The 22,283-nt window shown below is 39.1% G+C and overlaps 1 protein-coding gene across 1 annotated transcript in view; it reads right to left on the bottom strand.

Annotated features, from left to right (window-relative positions):
- Positions 1–21,053, bottom strand: part of LOC110458440 (cAMP-dependent protein kinase catalytic subunit alpha) — a 159,490-nt gene extending 138,437 nt beyond the window's left edge. Inside the window, exon 1 of the mRNA XM_021510147.1 lies at positions 20,676–21,053. The gene's annotated coding sequence lies outside the window, so the exon portion shown is untranslated. The remainder of the gene's footprint in view (positions 1–20,675) is intronic.
- Positions 21,054–22,283: the final 1,230 nt, after the last annotated feature.

The raw sequence follows: 22,283 nt of genomic DNA on the forward strand, positions 1-22,283 counted from the left end.
CCCCATTACAGCACTTGTGACCTCTGTATATTCTTGATTTACTGCCCCAATTACAGCACTTGTGACCTCTGTATATTCTTGATTTACTACCCCATTACAACACTTGTGACCTCTGTATATTCTTGATTTACTGCCCCCATTACAGCACTTGTGACCTCTGTATATTCCTGATTTACTGCCCCCATTACAACACTTGTGACGTCTGTATATTCATGATTTACTGTCCCCATTACAGCACTGGTGACCTCTGTATATTCTTGATTTACTGCCGCCATTACAGCACTTGTGACCTCTGTATATTCTTGATTTACTGCCCCCATTACAAAACTTGTGACGTCTGTATATTCATGATTTACTGTCCCCATTAACGCACTGGTGACCTCTGTATATTCTTGATTTACTGCCCCCATTACAGCTCTTGTGACCTCTGTATATTCCTGATTTACTGCCCCCATTACAGCACTTGTGACCTCTGTATATTCTTGATTTACTACCCCATTATAACACTTGTGACCTCTGTATATTCCTGCTTTACTACCCCCATTACAACACTTGTGACCTCTGTATATTGTTGATTTACTACCCCCATTACAACACTTGTGACCTCTTTATATTCTTGATTTACTACCCCATTACAACACTTGTGACCTCTTTATATTCTTGATTTACTGTCCCCATTACAACACGTGTGATCGCTGTATATTCTTGATTTACTACCCCCATTACAACCATTGTGACCTCTTTATATTCTTGATTTACTACCCCATTATAACACTTGTGACCTCTGTATAATGTTGATTTACTACCCCCATTAACTTGTGATCGCTGTATATTCTTTCTGTATATTCTTGATTTACTGTCCCCATTACAACACGTGTGATCGCTGCATATTCTTGATTTACTGCCCCCATTACAACACTTGGGATCGCTGTATATTCTTGATTTACCGCCGCCATTACAGCACTTGTGACATCTGTATATTCTTGAATTTACTACCCCATTACAACACTTGTGGCCTCTTTATATTCTTGATTTACTACCCCATTATAACACTTGTGACCTCTGTATAATGTTGATTTACTACCCCCATTACAACCATTGTGACCTCTTTATATTCTTGAGTTACTACCCCATTACAACACTTGTGACGTCCGTATATTCATGATTTACTGCCAACATTACAACACTTGTGACCTCTGTATCTTCTTGACTTACTGCCCCCATTATAACACTTGTGAGCGCTGTATATTCTTGATTTACTACCCCATGACAACACTTGTGACCTCTGTATATTGTTGATTTACTGCCACCATTACAACACTTGTGACCTCTTTGTATTCTTGATTTACTACCCCATTACGACACTTGTGACCTCTTTATATTCTTGAGTTACTACCCCATTACAACACTTGTGACGTCGTTATATTCATGATTTACTGCCACCATTGCAACACTTGTGACCTCTGTATCTTCTTGACTTACTGCCCCCATTATAACACTTGTGATCGCTGTATATTCTTTCTGTATATTCTTGATTTACTTCCCCAATACAACACTTGTGACCTCTGTATCTTCTTGACTTACTGCCCCCATTATAACACTTGTGAGCGCTGTATATTCTTGATTTACTTCCCCAATACAACACTTGTGACCTCTGTTTATTCTTGATTTACTGCCCCCATTACAACACTTGTGACGTCTGTATATTCATGATTTACTGCCACCATTACAACACTTGTGACCTCTGTATATTCTTGATTTACTGCCCCCATTATAACACTTGTGATCGCTGTATATTCTTGATTTACTGTCCCCATTACAACACTTGTGACCTCTGTATATTCTTGATTTACTGCCCTCATTACTACACTTGTCAACCTCTGTATATTCTTGATTTACTGTCCCCATTACAACACTTGTGACGTCTGTATATTCTTGATTGACTACCCCGGATGCAACACTTGTGATCGCTGTATATTCTTGATTTACCGCCCCCATTACAACACTTGTGACGTCTGTATATTCTTGATTGACTGTCCCCATTACAACACTTGTGATCGCTGTATATTCTTAATTTACTGCCCCCATTACAACAGTTGTGCCCTCTGTATATTCTTGATTTCCTGCCGCCATTACAGCACTTGTGACAGCTGTATATTCTTGATTGACTACCCAGGATGCAACACTTGTGATCGCTCTATATTCTTGATTTACTGTCCCCATTACATATTCTTGATTTACTGCCGCCATTACAGCACTTGTGACATCTGTATATTCTTGATTGACTGCCCCCATAACAACACTTGTGAACTCTGTTTATTCTTGATTTACTACCCCCATTACAACACTTGTGACCTCTGTATATTCTTGATTTACTGCCCCCATTACAACACTTGTGATCGCTGAATATTCTTGATTTACTGCCCCCATTACAACAGTTGTGACCTCTGTATATTCTTGATTTACTGCCCCAATTACAGCACCTGTGACCTCTGTATATTCTTGATTTACTGTCCCCATTACAACACTTGTGACGTCTGTTTATTCTTGATTTACTGCCCCCATTACAACACTTGTGATCGCTGAATATTCTTGATTTACTGCCCCCATTACAACACTTGTCAACCTCTGTATATTCTTGATTAACTGTCCCCATTACAACCCTTGTGATCGCTGTATATTCTTGATTTACTGCCCCCATTACAACACTTGTCAATCTCTGTATATTCTTGATTTACTGCCCCCAATTACAACACTTGGGATCGCTGTTTTCCCTTACTTTCGTCTCTTTCACATATACTCACAAACCAGGGATAACATTTGAATCACAGACAAATAAGTTTTCAACCCTATTTTAACATATAAACGATGTGAATGGCGCAACTTATTCAACCTGTAGATGTCCATTCATTATGTAAATACGTATAACCCAAATAATTTAAAATTTGACGAAAGAAAAAAAAATGGATACCAAAAGGAAGAGAAAATAAAGAACACAGAGACAGAAAGTTTGACCTGATAATACAAAAAAATCTATCACGTGATTTGGCAGAAACAAATCCTGCGAACATGTCCCAATACAAGTGGTTTACAGGCATAAGGAGACCGCTGATCCAATCGGCGAGGCGTAAGACACTTCCCTCTCTAACCAGCTTTATTTGTTGTCTAGTGCCGCCGGACTGACGTCTGTCGGAGGCGGCCGTCTGATGTTCCAACAGGGAGAATGGCCTAGATAGAGGTGGCGCTTACAACGATGTAGGACGATGGATTTAACTATTTTGGATATAGATCACGTGAATGAAAAAACGTAACTAAGTCTTCACTCTGTGTGCTGTTTTTTATGTGACGTAGTTGTCGAGGGTTTCGTGTCAGAGATGCGGTCAGACCATCAAGATACCTTACAGCGAGTGACCGGTTCCGACAGACTCTCCAAGCAATCGTTTTCATCTCCAGTCGTATATTTGTTTTCCGCTACACAAACAAGGATTCAGGGCGACTGATCAAACCAATAAAATATATCGTTTTTTAGGATGATCAAGACAGTTTACTGGCGGAAGTAGAGAGCTCTCTTGTGTGTGAAGTCCCGTAATTACGCGCCATATACGTGTTGACAATGATTTGATAACATGGAGAGAAGCTTCTGGCAGGCTGATTCAGGGCCAATTTACTGTCTTTCTTCCACCTAATATCTCAGAATTAAATAGCACCCTACAATTACAGCGTTGCTGGTGAGATACGCCCGAAATCAAATTGACGTACATGTACAACAGACACGATATTTGGAGCGGAAATCCATAGAAATGTTTTCTACATACATTGTCAAATCGATTATTTTATATTCCATTCTTCCTTACAAAAATAACAGAAAGAGATGCCTAATGAAGAGCTTACGCGCATATACATCGTTATGTTTTATATTTATATTTTGTTACATCTGACTTTAGGTATTACTTAGATAAACAAGAGCTGATTGTGGACAGCATTGCTTGCCTATTCGTGATATATTTTAATTTATAAAATATCAATAGAAATACTTATATCTCAACATTTTGTAGGTTCCTAGACTGGTTTTGTTATTTTAAACATTATAATTTGTTGGTAACCATACAAAAACAGTGTACAAAATGTAGAAATAAAGTTATATCTGACACTGTTACGATAAAGACCTTTGGATCTAATATCTATAAACGTATTATATATTTGTAGTATATAAAATCTTTGAAAGTTGACGTCATGATAAAATGTTCCACATCAAGTTTAATTTAAAGTAAGCCCTTTGAGCTCTTGAATATGAATAACGGTTTAGTTAATTTCTTGAACTCTACATAAATGCATCAACCTTACAATAGTTAAAAGCCTGTATTGAGTACGGGGATATAACATTGCACAAAAAACTGGCACAGAAACTTTAACCAAGTCCACTTAAGCTGTTTTGACCCATAACATATGACTGATTGGTTCAGCACATTGATTACGACCCCATGAACATCGTTAGTCCGTACACCTCAATAATACGGACAAATTAATTACCTTACAGAGTGTCGTGGATATCGTTATTCCGAACACCTCAATTATACGGACAGATTAATTACCTTACAGAGTGGCATGGACATCGTTTGTCCGTAAAACTCAATAATACGGACAGATTAATTACCTTACATAGTGGCGTGGACATCGTTTGTCCGTAAAACTCAATAATGCGGACAGATTAATTACCTTACAGAGTGGTACGGACATCGTTTGTCCGAACACCTCAATAATACGGACAGATTAATTACCTTAGAGAGTGGCATGGACATCGTTTGTCCGTACACCTCAATAATACGGACAGATTAATTACCTTACAGAGTGGTACGGACATCGTTTGTCCGTAAAACTCAATAATACGGACAGATTAATTATCTTACAGATTGGCATGGAAATCGTTTGTCCGTACACGTCAATAATACGGACAGATTAATTACCTTACATAGTGGCGTGGACATCGTTTGTCCGTAAAACTCAATAATGCGGACAGATTAATTACCTTACAGAGTGGTACGGACATCGTTTGTCCGAACACCTCAATAATACGGACAGATTAATTACCTTACACAGTGGCGTGGACATCGTTTGTCCGTACACCTCAATAAAACGGACAGATTAATTACCTTACTTAGTGGCGTGGACATCGTTTGTCCGTAAAACTCAATAATACGGACAGATTAATTACCTTACATAGTGGCGTGGACATCGTTTGTCCATACACCTCAATAAAACGGACAGATTAGTTACCTTACTTAGTGGCGTGGACATCGTTTGTCCGTAAACCTCAATAATACGGACAGATTAATTACCTTACAGAGTGGCGTGGGCATCGTTTGTCCGTAAAACTCAATAATACGGACAGATCAATTACCTTACAGAGTGGTACGGACATCGTTTGTCCGTAAAACTCAATAATACGGACAGATTAATTACCTTACATAGTGGCGTGGACATCGTTTGTCCGTAAAACTCAATAATACGGAAAGAGTAATTACCTTACTTAGTGGCGTGGACATCGTTTGTCCGTACACCTCAATAATACGGACAGATTAATTACCTTACAGAGTGACATGGAAATCGTTTGTCCGTACACCTCAATAATACGGACAGATTAATTACCTTACTTAGTGGCGTGGTCATCGTTTGTCCGTAAAACTCAATAATACGGACAGATTAATTACCTTACAGAGTGGCGTTGCCATCGTTTGTCCGTACACCTTAATAATACGGACAGATTAATTACCTTACATAGTGGCGTGGACATCGTTTGTCCGTAAACCTCAATAATACGGACAGATTAATTACCTTACAGAGTGGCATGGACATCGTTTGTCCGTACACCTCAATAATACAGACAGATTAATTACCTTACTTAGTGGCGTGGTCATCGTTTGTCCGGAAAACTCAATAATACGGACAGATTAATTACCTTACTTAGTGGCGTGGTCATCGTTTGTCCGTACAACTCAATAATACGGACAGATTAATTACCTTACAGAGTGGCATGGACATCGTTTGTCCGTACACGTCAATAATACAGACAGATTAACTTAGAAATTGTATATTCATGACCATGTCAATTCACATATAATTGAATTATTTTATCATCAGTTTTCAGTATATTTCCATAATTAAGTTAGGAAAAATCCATTTGATCTGAATCTGAACAAAATGACATGGAATGTATCAGGAAGCGCGGATCAACAACAGTGATAGCCTTCACAGAAATCAAACTTTCAACTTAAAATGTAATCCTAAAGCTAGGTTTTCATTACCGGGCTATGGCGATGTTAATGTAGGTAGATCTGGAATAGAAAAGCTGACACGCTCATCAACTAAGTGGCACTAGCTTCACACAATGGAGATATTGAACTAGGGTGTTATCTATGAAAGGACGCGCATGTTACGCATACACATTATAATCGGATATGATTGTCACGGACAATTATCTGTTCGCTATCAAGTGTATCACAAGGCGGCCATTTATATTTTGCGGAAATTACTCCGAACACTTACGTTTTTAACAGATGTTGGAATAACGAGGAAGATAACTCTAACACAGTAACGGAACTAACAGCGAATGAAATGAATGTCTCTATAGGCTTGTTAGACAGAATCTGTGAAAAACAGGATCACTTACAAATAATATATTTCCTTATATGCAAGACACTAGAAATAGAAATGTACGGACGGAATATCTGTATGGTTCCTGTAAATAGGTTAGTTTTAACGGCGATTAGTTTTAAATGATTTCATTTATTCCTCCTGGACGAGACGAATCGCACAAACGGCTAAACCTCATCTCTCTGTAGGTCAGTGACTCAGAATGTGGAATTAATTATCTTACACAATTCTCATTAAATATTCAGTGAACACAATGATAAACAGCTCTCGGCTAATATTTTATATATCACGATGTTACACAAACAATGGCCTATCGGATTCACTATTGCCGAGGCTCAATATTCCTTGGAATATCTTAGATATCAATATTCCTTGGAAATATCTTAGAGAATGTTTCCATGCATCTTGTTATTTAATAACCAACATTAATCCTCGCTTATCCTAACTATTAATTTCATAAACAGTATGAAAAATTCACAAAACATCTTCTTAACATTTATGATGGTACAGCGTGCGTATCAAGTTCTGCTCAATCACATTACCAAGATATGCTCTACCACGCGCATTATAGGAATAAGTAGGAATGGAACACAGTATCATACACTCATAAAAGTTAAAAGAAGCATTTTAATCCTTTTTCGTCCATCCTTTTCATTTTAGATGAGAAAAAAATGCAAAGAAACTTCTCATAAATTTTTGTGTATTTTGTTTTGATTTATTATAAAAATTGTATGACAAAACAGTGCTACAGCCAGTCTTACGGGAACCAGAACCTGTTTTCTACATGATTACCATTTTAGTTGGGCAATAAACATCTATAGGAAAACATTCGGAGATTTCCGGCAAATATTGAATATGACGTCACGACATGACTGGTCTCTTCAATGGAAAACAGTACCCGAACAATTTCCAAGGAAAAAATAACGTGAATTTTTGTGTATTATGGCATTTTGGGGTAACAGGTTTCAATAAAAGTTTAAACAACGGAAATGCAAACGCTATATGGCAAGTATATATAAGCACGTGCTAGGGACGATAGATTCCGCTGACTGCAAAGTGTCCGTTGTGTAGTAACAAATATGACACTTTCCGGGTCTGCCTTTCCCATCATTTATAAGTTCAGTCTTCATTGAGTTTGTAACATGGCTAGATCTCATACTTCCGGAGTCAAAGGGAAGCATGGAATTCAGTATTATGGAGCTTATCTGTTACCTGCAGAAAAAACTGCAGCGGTCAAACTCTGGAGCTTCACAAAGCAAAACCAACTATTTATCAATGTTGTCTCATGAAATTATCAATACAAAGCATCAAAATATAATTTCCCCAATTTATTGACAGAAAAAGACTTTGAAAAAAAAAGAAGATAAATAGTGCAAGATATAATGGGAAGGCTCATCTTCTATACAGAAAGGAAAATACTCGAAATAATAAAAATCTCCGAGTTGAACTCATCTTCGCGATTAAAACTGATCCAGTGGTGACTCTATAAAAATACACAATAGCGTTCAGCTGCTATTTATAGTGTCCTCTCGCCACGTTCGAGATTACTCATCTTATTTCCCGATAAACTAAATATATATTACAGAACTGAAGTCATGTTGTCCTCATTGTTCATGTATCCACACTTCCTCATTTAATCGTTTTGCATTTTAATACTGTGGAAGATATGCTGCTTCAGCAAATTGCACTTAATGAAAACCCCTGAATGTTTCAAATGATTACATGTTTTCCCATGGCAGTGTTGTTGTCGTCAAGTGTAACGCTGATGAAAAATACAACTGTACCTTCATAAAAGTTGCTCCCGATTCTTTAAAACATGTTTTTAGTTTGAATACATGACCTTAATGACATGCATTTTGTCCAGTGTATTAGATATATTGAAAAATAAAGTACACCCCCAAGACAATACGAACAGCACCAATTGTCTCTGGGTTGTACTAATCTATATCGTCAGCCACGGACGCATCGAATAAAACCATCTGTGACACTAAAACACTACGTCACATTTGTGGCAGAAATTGACAACATCGCACGATGAACGACATTCAATGAACTGGAAGTCAGAGGCTAAATAAAGGTGTCTATGGACAGAATAAATATCAAAAAATATCATTCTTGTTAACACTAAAATTCCACATACCTCTGGTTTGGTATGCCTAGCAGCTGCCTATCACAACAATGGTGATACAAACAACTTGCTATACATGATGCTAATGACAATATGAGGCTTTGGGGGAATCGATTAAACCGTGTACATTTACCTGATCACTAGACATGACGCAGTTAGTTTGTACCATCAAAGCATGGTTCATTTAATAAACACATGATGGACAACATATTTCTAATAGATCAAAACGTGTCCTCTGTTTTTGCAACCTTTTTTCTTTAGGCGAGTTATTTGATTCACATATCAGAAGAATGTACATTTTGCTTACGTCTAAATGGGAGTTGTCATCGTACAACGTGGCAGTGTTTTTTCAAAATGACGAAAAATGCATTTATTATAAACAAAATTCTTGTCTAAATGCAAAATGCATAATGTTGGTTTTATGTTTGTCATTTGAAACTGATCGAAAATTGAACTGAAGTTGATCATCAATGACGTAATCGCACGCTCTCACTAACATCAAAACAAGTCCCCGATAACCGTGACATATCGAGTGAAGCTCAGTGAAGACTCTTAACAACACGCCACCACTAGCGAAAGAATACAGGGACACGACGCATCACATGTCTCTCGCGAGACTACAACGAGACCGCAAAAATGGCCACAGACGAAACACTGGTGCTCAAGTGTCGTCAGTAAAACGATGCACACAATAAACACTGGCGTCGCATTATCCATACATTTCTGTTTTATATTTGTTTGTCCAGTCTACATTTGTTTTGGCCATTACGAGAGGCCCAACATGCTATGGAATGTGTCAATGGCGACCTCGGGGGACACGTGTTTCCACTCGGCTACGTAGTTACTATCCACAGTCGACATTAAAACCCGATACAGGTTCATTTGTCAGTCCGTGTGGATTTTCAGTGGAAAGCTTATGTTGATAGTAGCCGACGCTTGATGCTCGGGCATAAACGTTTTGTAATGAAAAGCGTGGACAGCCTACAGTTGTTTTAAGGTGTTCGGGACTAAACATCAAAACGGGTCTGCGTATTGTTCTGACGCGCTAACTAGACCAGAATAAAAGGCAAACAATTCAAAACAAAAATAAAAGCTAAGAAGCGTTTCCACAAGTAGTAATATTTCTCCCAAAATAACCGAAACATTGCTTTCTGTCTGGACACCTAAATGGCGACCAGCGGTACAAGATCGACCGGCCTTCTTGGAACCATAAGTGACAGGAACAACACTTGATGTGGGATAGAACCCCACACATCCCAATCCCCGTCAGACAAAATCTGTAATAAGTGACAGGAGCAACACTGGCAGTGGGATAGAACCCCACACCATCCCAATCCCCGTCAGACAAAATCTGTAATGAGTGACAGGAACAACACTGGCTGTGGGATAGTACCACACACCATCCCAATCCCCGTCAGACAAAATCTGTAATGAGTGACAGGAACAACACTGGCTGTGGGATAGGACCACACACCATCCCAATCCCCGTCAGACAAAATCTATTATAAGTGACAGGAACAACACTGGCTGTGGGATAGAACCACACACCATCCCAATCCCCGTCTGACAAAATCTGTAATAAGTGACAGGAACAACACTGGCTGTGGGATAGTACCACACACCATCCCAATCCCCGTCAGACAAAATCTGTTATAAGTGACAGGAACAACACTGGCTGTGGGATAGAACCCCACACCATCTTTATCCCCGTCAGTCAAAATCTGTAATAAGTGACAGGAACAATACTGGCTGTGGGATAGAACCCCACACCATCCCAATCCCCGTCAGACAAAATCTGTAATAAGTGACAGGAACAATACTGGCTGTGGGATAGAACCCCACACCATCCCAATCCCCGTCAGATAAAATCTGTAATAAGTGACAGGAACAACAATGGCTGTGGGATAGAACCCCACACCATCCCAATCCCCGTCAGACAAAATCTGTAAAAAAACAACTATTTTCCTCATTGTTACCATTTGAACATCCTTCCTTTAACCTTCTAGACACGCTCCTGACATACAACCATTACAGCCATTTTATCTACTTCCTTGCATAACCTTCAACTCAATGTTTACGTCACCAAACATTTATTGAAAGTCATTAAATATGCATGCGTCATTGCAGCCTACAGATCGCTCCCCGACCACACGCTAGCCCTCTATTCCCTAGTTACCACGTGCACCGTATTTTTGTGGAAATATCACTCTTCTGTGATAAAGGTACAAAAGTATAACAAAGCACTTTCGGCAATGGCGTGCCGTTAGAACCATTCCTTGTATAGCTTTCGGAGCAAATCGATTTTGCAATTGGTTTATTTTATCTACATTAATTTAAAACACGTCGTTTCTATATCTATTTTCCTTATGTTAAGATTAATTCCAAAAAAACTCGAAGTGTATTGTGTGCACTAAAAAAGATGAGGAGGAGGATCGAGGTCTGTTCTCCAGCAATTCCAGCGGACATGACATTGTGTTTTACACAGTAGAACTATGCAATAGGTAGAAAGTCAACTCTTAATTACAGAACGTTGCAAGATTCGACAACTCGTTCACTCTGGTACGATTTTGATTGTAATCTGGATAGTATTAACAATGCCATACCTGTACATTATGTAATCTGGATGGTTTTAACAATGCCATACCTGTACAATATGTAATCTGGATGGTTTTAACAATGCCATACCTGTACATTATGTAATCTGGATGGTTTTAACAATGCCATACTTGTAACAAAACAACTATAACCCATAATCCTGTGCGGAAAGGTTTATTATTTAAATTTGTTTTCCATTGCTATCTCAAGAGGTGAAGTGTGTATGTCCATTGAGAAGTTGTGTCCTGTGGGATTTTGTTTTATCCGCACAACTTGGTTTCCGATCAACGCACTTTTTTTCAGAATTGATGATAAAGGTGGTGTCAAGTGAAAGTGGAAATACACTATACATGTGATCCGGGACATCTCGTCCGTCACCTTCACTCCCCATCATTCTCTGACATTGATATATTTTGTAAGCATTTCAGTAAATGAATGTTCTCTAGCTGCAGTAGTGTTTCTACGTAATTAACAGGACGCTCTCTTTGACAACGACATCGCCTCTTTGTATAGGCTGAATCAATATGGCGGATGCTAACCAAAGACTCTGAGGACGGCTGAGCATGGCTGGACAGACAACATTTGTCAAAAATGTCAACAGACAGGAAATTAATTGAACAAACTCTGCTACTCGGAACCATTGCAGTGAAGTCCCACGTACGCATATGAAAGAGACTTAATTAGCTACACTGCTGACAATGGTCAAAGGTCAATATCTCGTTTCCGGTTTAATCAAAGGCTTTCCAAACATCAAAATGGCGCTTGTCTACATCAATAGACTGCATTGCCATGGAACGGTGTTGTAAGTTTGGTTTTCAAAGTGAAATGTACTGCGACACATAAGCTTATTTTGAAAGCAAATCGATTGGAAATTATCTGAGCAGCTCACTGCCGATAGTATCTGTTTACTTCGAATAACGAAGTGAAAAGAAAGTTGAATTAAAACATGCCAAAGTAACGACCTTTTCTGCCGACATACTTAAAGGAATGCTTTAGTTGATGCAATAATGGGATAAGAAAAGAGACCGAGAACAGTCTGTGCGGACACTAACATAGTATTCATGACATTTTTACAAGTGAAAGATTGAAAATTATTCCTACTATAAAGTGATATTTTTCACTAGTATTGAATTATTAGCCACACATGTGAAACATATTTGGTACTACTGAAGACACTGTTAGATATCCTCTGTACAATGCACAGATTGGTTACGATTTAAGCATCCTACTGACTTTGTATAACAGAACAAGTTCAATATACATAACAACTTCCCTGGAATAACCAATTTTAATCGCTTTACTCAAAATCTTAATATTTCCAATTCCAATTCGACATACACAGGATGAGATTTTATTGCATATCAACCAGTTCGTTTAAATAAAACTCACGCAAATTGCAATGATAGCAAAACATATTTTACACCAAATCGGCGAATCGGTAAGTGTTTTAAAATAATAAGTCGTGGTACTAGTTCCAGAGTGATGCCTTATAATACAATGCCCTTTTTGTACGCTTTATTGTAGATCGGTTTGTCCGTCCATCTTCCTGCCATATACACGTACATATATGGAAGTGGTCGCCATAAAGAACGCGCCTGTCTGTATGCTAATCGGCCGAACGAGATTGCTCGTCGATATCACAAATTTAATAAAAACTACATTTAACACCGAAAAGCTTTGACATTGACCACGGACCACCTTAATTGACAATAAATAGGCGTTCATCATGCATAAAAACCGACGAAGTCTTGGTGGTCAGTGGCTGACCGTCACGTGTGACCGAGTAGCGGCACGAGCGTCTAGGATCCTTGGGGAGTCGAAACCATCTCCAGACCAGCGACGACACGTTATAATGATAGATTATATTTATTACAATGTATATATATCCATATATCTATATATGCGACGGTCACATCAAAGTGAAGTTATATGTGTAGTACAACCAGCCTAATGGCTAACCTTCCAGTAGGCAAGGCTATGTGCCAAGGGCAACCATAAGATACATAGTTAGCCACAGCTATATGCATGTATTTACAATGATAAAGTACTGACGTTGCTAACATGGACTCGTTATTATCGATAAACACCCCATTGGCGCCATTGACGGGTACGTCACGTCCAAACGTCCTTCATTGACCTCTGTGCTCGTGCCTGATTTTCCTGCCATGCCGATAACTTAAGAGCCTTCATTAATTTGTTTACTCTGTGTATTATGGATGAAGTCCTGGGGTTGTCTCTTGTGTTAATCACCCATCATATACTTAGTCGGTTCTTAATTCAAAAGGAATGGCCTAGGGATAACTTGGTCATAACAGAACTACCACGTGACTACCTGGTCGGTCACTGTTGTCGTCAGGTGATAAAACAATGGCATCCTTGCTTACAAACAGCTTGTTTACTACGCAGATATAACGTCATCCCAAAATGTTTGGCCATGGTAGATTATTACAGCCGATTTACAACTCATTCTTTACCTCGCTGTATTATTCATAAGCTTCATCCAAGAGAAATGTATCTGTACTTAATGATGTATTTGTGATCTATATTATCAAGAAACATGATGTGTATTCTAGGATTCCTAACCAGCTATACCGTCAGACAATCTACAGAAACGCAGTTCACAAGACTTTGTCCAGTCCCTTTCTTACTCATACATGGTGTTCACCAATCTTCTACTTACATACAATTCGATAAGATAAACTACAAAATTATTTCTTATTGGGCACATGGTTAACGGACTGGTATGACGGTGACTGTCACGTGACAGGTTGTTGTCGTGTGGTTAATCCGCCACTGTCCATACGTTCAAACTCGGCACAGTGTCGCAAACACATAATGCCGTTCAAGGAAGTTCAAAATGTCCCGGTGGCCAAGAATTGACGATGAGAACCATCTGATATAATTGGTGCGATATAAGACGGGATAGTCGTGCATACGACCAATATTCCTGATAACTCTTGACCAAATTTATTGTATCAGCAATTATTCTTAACCAAAATAAAACGTACCCTTTGGATTTGTTTTGATTTGCGAATAGCCATTGGCAGTTCCGTGATCCGTTTTATATGTTTTGTGACTATGAAAACAACCTTTCGTCGTAGTATGTTTATCTGTGTTAAAGTGTTTTGTTTTGTCTTCTTTTTTTGTTTCATAAAGATTTTGTCTCAGATATGTTTACAGTAAATTATTAATAGGTTTCAATAACACAACAGAAACCATGGGTCTCTGCTGACAAATAAAACTACTGTTAAAATCTTTTGAAATACCAATGTTTATAAAAAAGCAAACCATGTTTGAGGTTTAAAGATATGTGTTGTGTTTTAGTTTGACATGAAAATGGCGGGAGCTTGGGGGACTGCTACCACGTCTTTCAATAAAACAAACTTATTGGAGGCCACTAGACACACACCTAGATGAAGGAATACCCTCTCCCATACCCTCCCCTTCTCGTGCTAGAACTTTGAAGTAAGCTGCCTTAAAGTGTGTCCGAACGAGCTGTTAGAGGAGTGAAGTAAGATACACATTGCTCGGTTCTACACTCAGAAATCTATATTTTAGAACTTGTAGTAGTACTTAATTTGAAAAAAAATCCAGTTACTATAGGACCCATATGGGTGTGTTTAAAGCGGCGGAAATACTAATATAATGTCAAAGTTTTAACGTAAATTTCACACAGAAAATTCGATGCGCTATCTCATTTCCTACATAAAGGACCTTTTTGACAAAGCAGCATGAGACACTTCCGGTTTGGAGTAACAAGGTCAGACACACATGTAAACAGTCCATATGTTGTGTACAGGTCAAGTACGACCTCTACAGAACAACAACACCACAGGATTTGACGGGAGAGTAACTTTGTAATTTCCCTATAGAACATTTGTAAACAACATGTGTGCACTTTAGAGTGAATTACAGATCGTGTATCAATCCCTGTCGAGTAATGTACGCACATTTAGATAGCAATTTTAACTTTATGAAAATATCTGGGCAACAGTTTGGTATAAAGGTTGGCCGAGAGACTATCTGGTCAACAGTTCGGTATAATTATCGGCCGATAACAAATCTGTCAACAGTTCAGTATATAGGTCGGCTGAGAGACTACCACAGTTTGGTATAGTGATCAGCCGATAAAGACAAAAATCTAACTGGTCAACAGTGCGATATACAGGTTGACTTATAGAGACACAAAGAGACTAACTGGTCATCAGTTCGGTATGTTGATAGAGACACAGAGACTAACCGGTCAATTGTTCGGTATGTTGATAGAGATACAGAGACTAACCGGTCAACAATTCGGTATGTTGATAGAGACACATAGACTAACCGGTCAGTTGTTTGGTATGTTGATAAGAGACACAGAGACTAACTGGTCAACAGTATACAGTTATTTCATGCCTTATCAGTCAACAGTCAAAACTATTTCCCCGAGGAGTAAGGACCCACCAGATGAACTGTTCCCCGAGGCCGCAGGCCGATGGAAACAGTTCATCTGGTTGGTCCCAACTTCGAGGAAAAATGGTTTTGACTGTTGACTGATAAGGAATGAAACAACTGTTTTGTTACTTGACCAATGAAAAAGAAAAAAGTTCCATGTCGAATGTGATGTTTACCGACAGACGACCGTCAACAGTCCAGTACCAAAAAAGCTTGATCATCGGGGTGTTTGTAATTATAGGTGCGTTCGATTACCTAACACGTGACCAGTCAACAGTTTCACGTGACCAGTCAACAGTTTTACGGTAGCACACATTAGCTATAGTTCGTTTGGTGAATTGTCTGGGAAACAGTCGAATTGATTAATATACATTTATATAGCAAATCAGGTAACTGGATTGTTGACGGTCGTCTGTCGGTAGACCTAAACATCACATTCGACATAGAACTTTTTCATTTTTCATTGTTAAGTAACAAAACAGTTGTTTCATGCCTTATCAGGCAACAGTCAAAACCATTTTCCCTCAGAGTTGGGACCCACCAAATGAACTGTTTCCCGAGGCCCTCGGAGTTGGGACCCACCAAATGAACTGTTTCCCGAGGCCTCGGGAAACAGTTCAACTGGAGGGTCCCAACTCCTCGGGAAAATGGTTTTGACTGTTGACTGATAAGGCATGAAACAACTGTTTTGTTTCTTAACAATGAAAAACCAAAAAGCTCTATGTCGAATGTGATGTTAAGGTCTGCCGACAGACGACCGTCAACAATCCAGTACCTAAAACGCTTGATCATCGGGGTGCTTGTAATTATAGGTGCGTTCGATTACCTAACATGTGACCAGTCAACAGTTGCACGTGACCAGTCAACAGTTTCACGCGACCAGTCAACAGTTTCACGTGACCAGTCAACAGTTTTACGGTAGCACACATTAGCTATAGTTCGTGTGGTGAATTGGCTGGGAAACAGTCGAAATTGATTAATATGCATTTATATAGCGAGTCAGGTAACAATTCGGTATGTTGATAAGAGACACAGAGACTAAATGGTCAACAGTTCGGTATGTTGATAAGAGACACAGACTAACTGGTCAACAGTATACAGTTGTTTCATGCCTTATCAGTCAACAGTCAAAACTATTTTCCCGAGGAGTTGGGACCCTCCAGATGAACTGTTTCCCGAGGCCGCAGGCCGAGGGAAACAGTTCATTTGGTGGGTCCCAACTCCGAGGGAAAATGGTTTTGACTGTTGACTGATAAGGCATGAAACAACTGTTTTGTTACTTGACCAATGAAAAACCAAAAAGTTCTATGTCGAATGTGATGTTTAGATCTACCGACAGACAACCGTCAACAATCCAGTACCAAAAACGCTTGGTCATCGGGGTGCTTGTAATTATAGGTGCGTTCGATTACCTAACACGTGACCAGTCAACAGTTTCACGTGACCAGTCAACAGTTTTACGGTGACCAGTCAACAGTTTTACGGTAGCACACATTAGCTATAGTTCGTTTGGTGAATTGTCTGGGAAACAGTCGAAATTGATACATATGCATTTATATAGCAAGTCAGGTAACAATTCGGTATGTTGATAAGAGACACAGAGACTAACTGGTCAACGGTTTAGTGTAAAGATCGGCTGGTAGATACGCAAACAGACTAACTGGTCAACAGGTCAAGTACAAAGATAGGCTAATACACACAAGGAGATGAATGGTTAATGGTTCGGCTTACAGGTTGGCCAATCGAGACACAAACTGTTCAATAGTTGTACGTTAAGGTCCGAGGTGATTGGTGATGTTTAGGCAGGCAAGCTATTTCGTTTGGTTTGTTTAGATTGAATAGCCACGTAGGGTATCTAAATTTTTCATTAACGCGATATTCGCATTCCATTAACCCCGCCTTCATAATACCTTTAATCTGTCAGAGGCAGAATTAATTTTGCTCTTCAATGTAGAATAACAATGAGAAGACTAAAGCAATGATTGACAAACTCGTTTTATCTGATTTTAAGTAGAAAACGGCGTTCTAATGTCCCGAAAACACGAGCATAGTTTTATTAACAAACTTTGTAAATATGTTCTTAATTGCCTGTAAATGTCAGGGATTTCTCTACGTCATGCTATTAACACAGGGCTTCCGTGCGTGAACTTTGGTTAACTCCTTCCCCAATATAGACGACGTGTTGTCGCTTCTGCAACGAGTTTTCATGACATTTCAAAAGAGCTGTCAGTGCATTAACCCTAATCACGAGGCCCATTCCGGATATATCGCGCTGTAGTCCGCTTAGTTTGTTAGGCAGTGCTTCTAACAAATCAGCTTCCCATTGTCTCCGCGAGCGTTTCATCGTAAGGACGACCCCATTGGTTTACACTCTACATAAATCTGTATGTATCCCTACAATAGTATTTAAAAGGGAGTAACTTTCGTGTGACCTGCTATGGAAATAAATCAGTTTCTTTAAGCGACTAAAGCGTTGATCAATATATGGGATAACTTTTAGCCGAATAAATGCTGCCTGGTTTATTTTCTATCACCGATTCACACTAATCCCCACCATAAGTTACCAATGCTTGGAAAAAATCAATCTTAGCTCATCTAAACAGTACCAACTTTACGTGCATACAATGCAGATGTATAAGCATGAAATATGCATAAGATTCGCCATACGCTGAAAGAGAGTGAGTTAGGTGTTGTAAACTTTTCCTTTTGGGACCTGAGCCAGAAACAGAATGGTATTGGTCAGTCCTAGCTTTGAAGACAAAACCATTTAGTACATTGTGTCATCGCTCCGATTGCACTGCCGTCTATAGTTGACTTGGATATCGGAGTCTGAAAGTAATACACTGTCCGATGGGGTATAGAATATGAAACACAGGAACCTGACACTGGCAACGTGATCGTACGGGGCTTCGTCGACAAAAGCTATGGGCTGTTGGTCAGTTGCCCAACACGCATGTAGCTTCTATCACCGTAATGACCATTATATCGTGTGGAACGGGAGGGTGAGGAATAACATAGGGACAGTAGCACACGAGGTGAATGGAGAGGGGGGAAGGAGAAAGACAACGTAGAGCCAGTTTAAGAGGAAACCTAAATTAACAGACAATTAGGGGGGGGGGGGGGGGGGGGGGGGGGGGCCTTTGGATAGGGACAACGTAGGAAGCAATTAGAAGCGACAACTGGAAGACACAGTAAAGGGGACGATATAATGAGTGGAACAGCGCAATGGATATTATAAAAAAGGGGGAGTGGTGTGTGTGTGTGTGTTAGTATAGGTTATCCTAGGGGCAATGTTCGGGGTCATTGAGAGGTGTGGACGACATCAGCGTCAGGTGAGGGGATAATACAGTAGGCACCTGAGGGAAACAATTTGTGGGTCATTTGTTGTATTAATTGAAGGGAAATACTAAATTGGGCAATTGAGGGAGTCTATACAACGATTCCATTGAGGGGAATACTGCAGTGTGCACTTGAGGGAGATAATGTCGAAGGAATTTCAAAAAAGGGGCGTTACATGGATCTAGCTAAGGAGAGCATTTTAGGTGTCTAATTGAGGGGGGAGCATTGTACGGGTATAATTGAGGAGGGTGTTGTAAGGGTCTGATTGAGAAGGGCATTGTAAGGGTTTGATTGAGGGTGGCATTGTAAGGGTATGGATGAGGGGGGCATTGTAGGGGTCTAGACTAGTTGAGGGGGCATTGTAGGAGTCTAATTGAGGAGGCATTGTAAGGATCTGATTGAGGGGGGCATTGTATGGAGACAATTGAAAAGTATAATATAAACATCATATAGGAGGGACAAAGTATATGATTCAACTTGGTAAAAGAAGTGCGTCCATCCTTCAATGAGTTGAATCTAATAAAGTACCATTTTGTTGGAATTTAAGACAAGTTTACTCGCGAGTTCTCTTTTCAAGCGGAATCGATTAAACTAATTATGCACTTGGATGACATAAGATGGATGTGTTGACGTCCACGAAGCTCAGTGTCCGCTACACACACACACTACTTATTGGACGTTCTCGTTACAAAGCGCACCACAACATTCACTGTATAGCTTTGATTACGTTAATCAAGTTTCGTGGTTTATAGTTTGTGTAACTTGTGCAATTTGTGTAACTCAGACCTAGAAGAGTTCCATATGACGTCTGTTAAATTATTTTTTCGAATGATACTATCATATTACAAATGACACATTTACTATATCTATGCTAATTATTGTAAAATAATCAAAAGGGCCTGATACCGCTAGCTTAAATTATATGCCCTAATATGTAAATAACATAAATCTATTGTAATATATATGTATACTAATTTTGATAATTGATGTTTATTTGATGATCGTATTGTGATGCTCTATCATTATAATCTTCATTCTGGAGGAAATTAAGGAGTATATAGTTATTTATGATCACATTAAAGTAACGATACCTTTGTACTCTTTCAATGTCCATGTATGTATATATGTTGATTAATTCTTATATGTAACTATTCTGTTTATGTAATCTTCATTTTGGAGGGAATAATGCAGCGAATATGTAAATGTTCTTCAGTAAATATAAGTGTTATACAATAGATATAATTGTGACAGTGATTTAAATGCTATGCACAGTATGTATGCAGTCGAGTGTTGAACTGCTTTTGATTTCTTTGCTCTCGACTTGCATAGATCCGTTATTGACTGGATATCTCGAATGGTCGTTAAATTCGAAAGTTTTTCTAGTTCCTTCGATATACTGAAGTTGCTGAAAAACACTTACGAACTATTAGGAATAAAACTAAATACTAACAAGCGTCTTCTAGTTATCTTTTGTCTGCTTGAATACTACTTGTGACCAGCACCAGGAAGTGAAAGCACGCTAACTTACCTTGGTCTGTCTTTGGAGAGTAAAAGTCCACGTTAGGCACACGGTGAGGTCCTTTGGTAATTTAGAACAGGTAGATATATGACGAATAATTCCAGACAATAAAGTGCTTCACCTCCACAACTGCCAGCTGGTGAGAGATGTAAAGCAATAAGGGAAGTGTACAGTATGTATATACCTTTGTCTGACCTACTTATATACTGATATAATAGGAATGTAAATCCGAACTAAGGACAGGCACACTACAGGTATACTACTGGGAGGTCCTAGCTACCTCCCCTCTCCACAACGTTCCCTTTATCAATCAAAAGGCTCTTATGACTGTGAGCATGCAGCACGTCCTACGCGTGTGTGAGTAGGCTATCGACTGTACTTGCCTGCTGATCAGCACGCTGATATACTAGACTAAACCCCAATGCAGTAGTATACAACTAATCATCAGATTGCAGCTCTACTATTTCAAAGCTTATTCAGAGCAAACTTTAATTTGGGCGTATAATGAAATTGTTGTTCAATTTAGCTGACTGTGTATTTGCTAGTGAGATGTATGATACGCGTTGGGTCCTTTCCTTTGGAGGGCCACGGAGCGTGTCGTATTATTACTCGAGTCTGTAAATAACCAGCTACAAATTGCTTTATAGAGCATTTCAAATTAGCAGAGAAAAACATTATTAGCATGCAATCAATAGACAAAATGTAAATATGTACAAGAATTGCATTAAATCACAAATGTTATTGTAATCTCGACGACACGTTTTTCTGTATGAAGAGCGTGGTGTATACACCTTTCTGGTACATCGCAGGAAGTTACATATATATATATATATATATACATATATAAATGTATGTTGTATGATTTATGGTGTGACGGGGATTATATACTGATCCCCTTTGCAGAGAGATCCCACGTCATGTAGGTATAACCTGTAAACATAGACACTCCCCCTTTTTTTATAAATTGACCCCATCAGCCCTACAACCCTACCGTTATGTATATACATGTAAACATAGAACCCTCTTTATAAAGTGCCTCTTCCACCCCTACCGTTAGTATATACATGTTAACATAGAACCCTCTTTATAACGTGCCCCTTCCACCCCTACCGTTATGTATATACATGTTAACATAGAACCCTCTTTATAAAGTCCCTCTTCCACCCCTACCATTATGTATATACATGTAAACATAGAACCCTTTTTATAAAGTGCCCCTTCCACCCCTACCGTTATGTATATACATGTTAACATAGAACCCTCTTTATAAAGTGCCCCTTCCACCCCCTCCGTTATGTATATACATGTAAACATAGAACCCTCTATATAAAGTGCCCCTTCCACCCCCTCCGTTAAGTATATACATGTAAACATAGAACCCTCTTTATAAAGTGCCCCTTCCACCCCTACCGTTATGTATATACATGTTAACATAGAACCCTCTTTATAAAGTCCCTCTTCCACCCCTACCATTATGTATATACATGTAAACATAGAACCCTTTTTATAAAGTGCCCCTTCCACCCCTACCGTTATGTATATACATGTAAACATAGAGCCCTCTTTATAAAGTGACCCTACCACCCCTACCGTTATGTATATACATGTAAACATCGA

Source organism: Mizuhopecten yessoensis, unplaced genomic scaffold, assembly GCF_002113885.1.
Source record: "Mizuhopecten yessoensis strain PY_sf001 unplaced genomic scaffold, ASM211388v2 scaffold1255, whole genome shotgun sequence".
NCBI classification, from domain to species: Eukaryota; Metazoa; Mollusca; class Bivalvia; order Pectinida; family Pectinidae; genus Mizuhopecten; species Mizuhopecten yessoensis.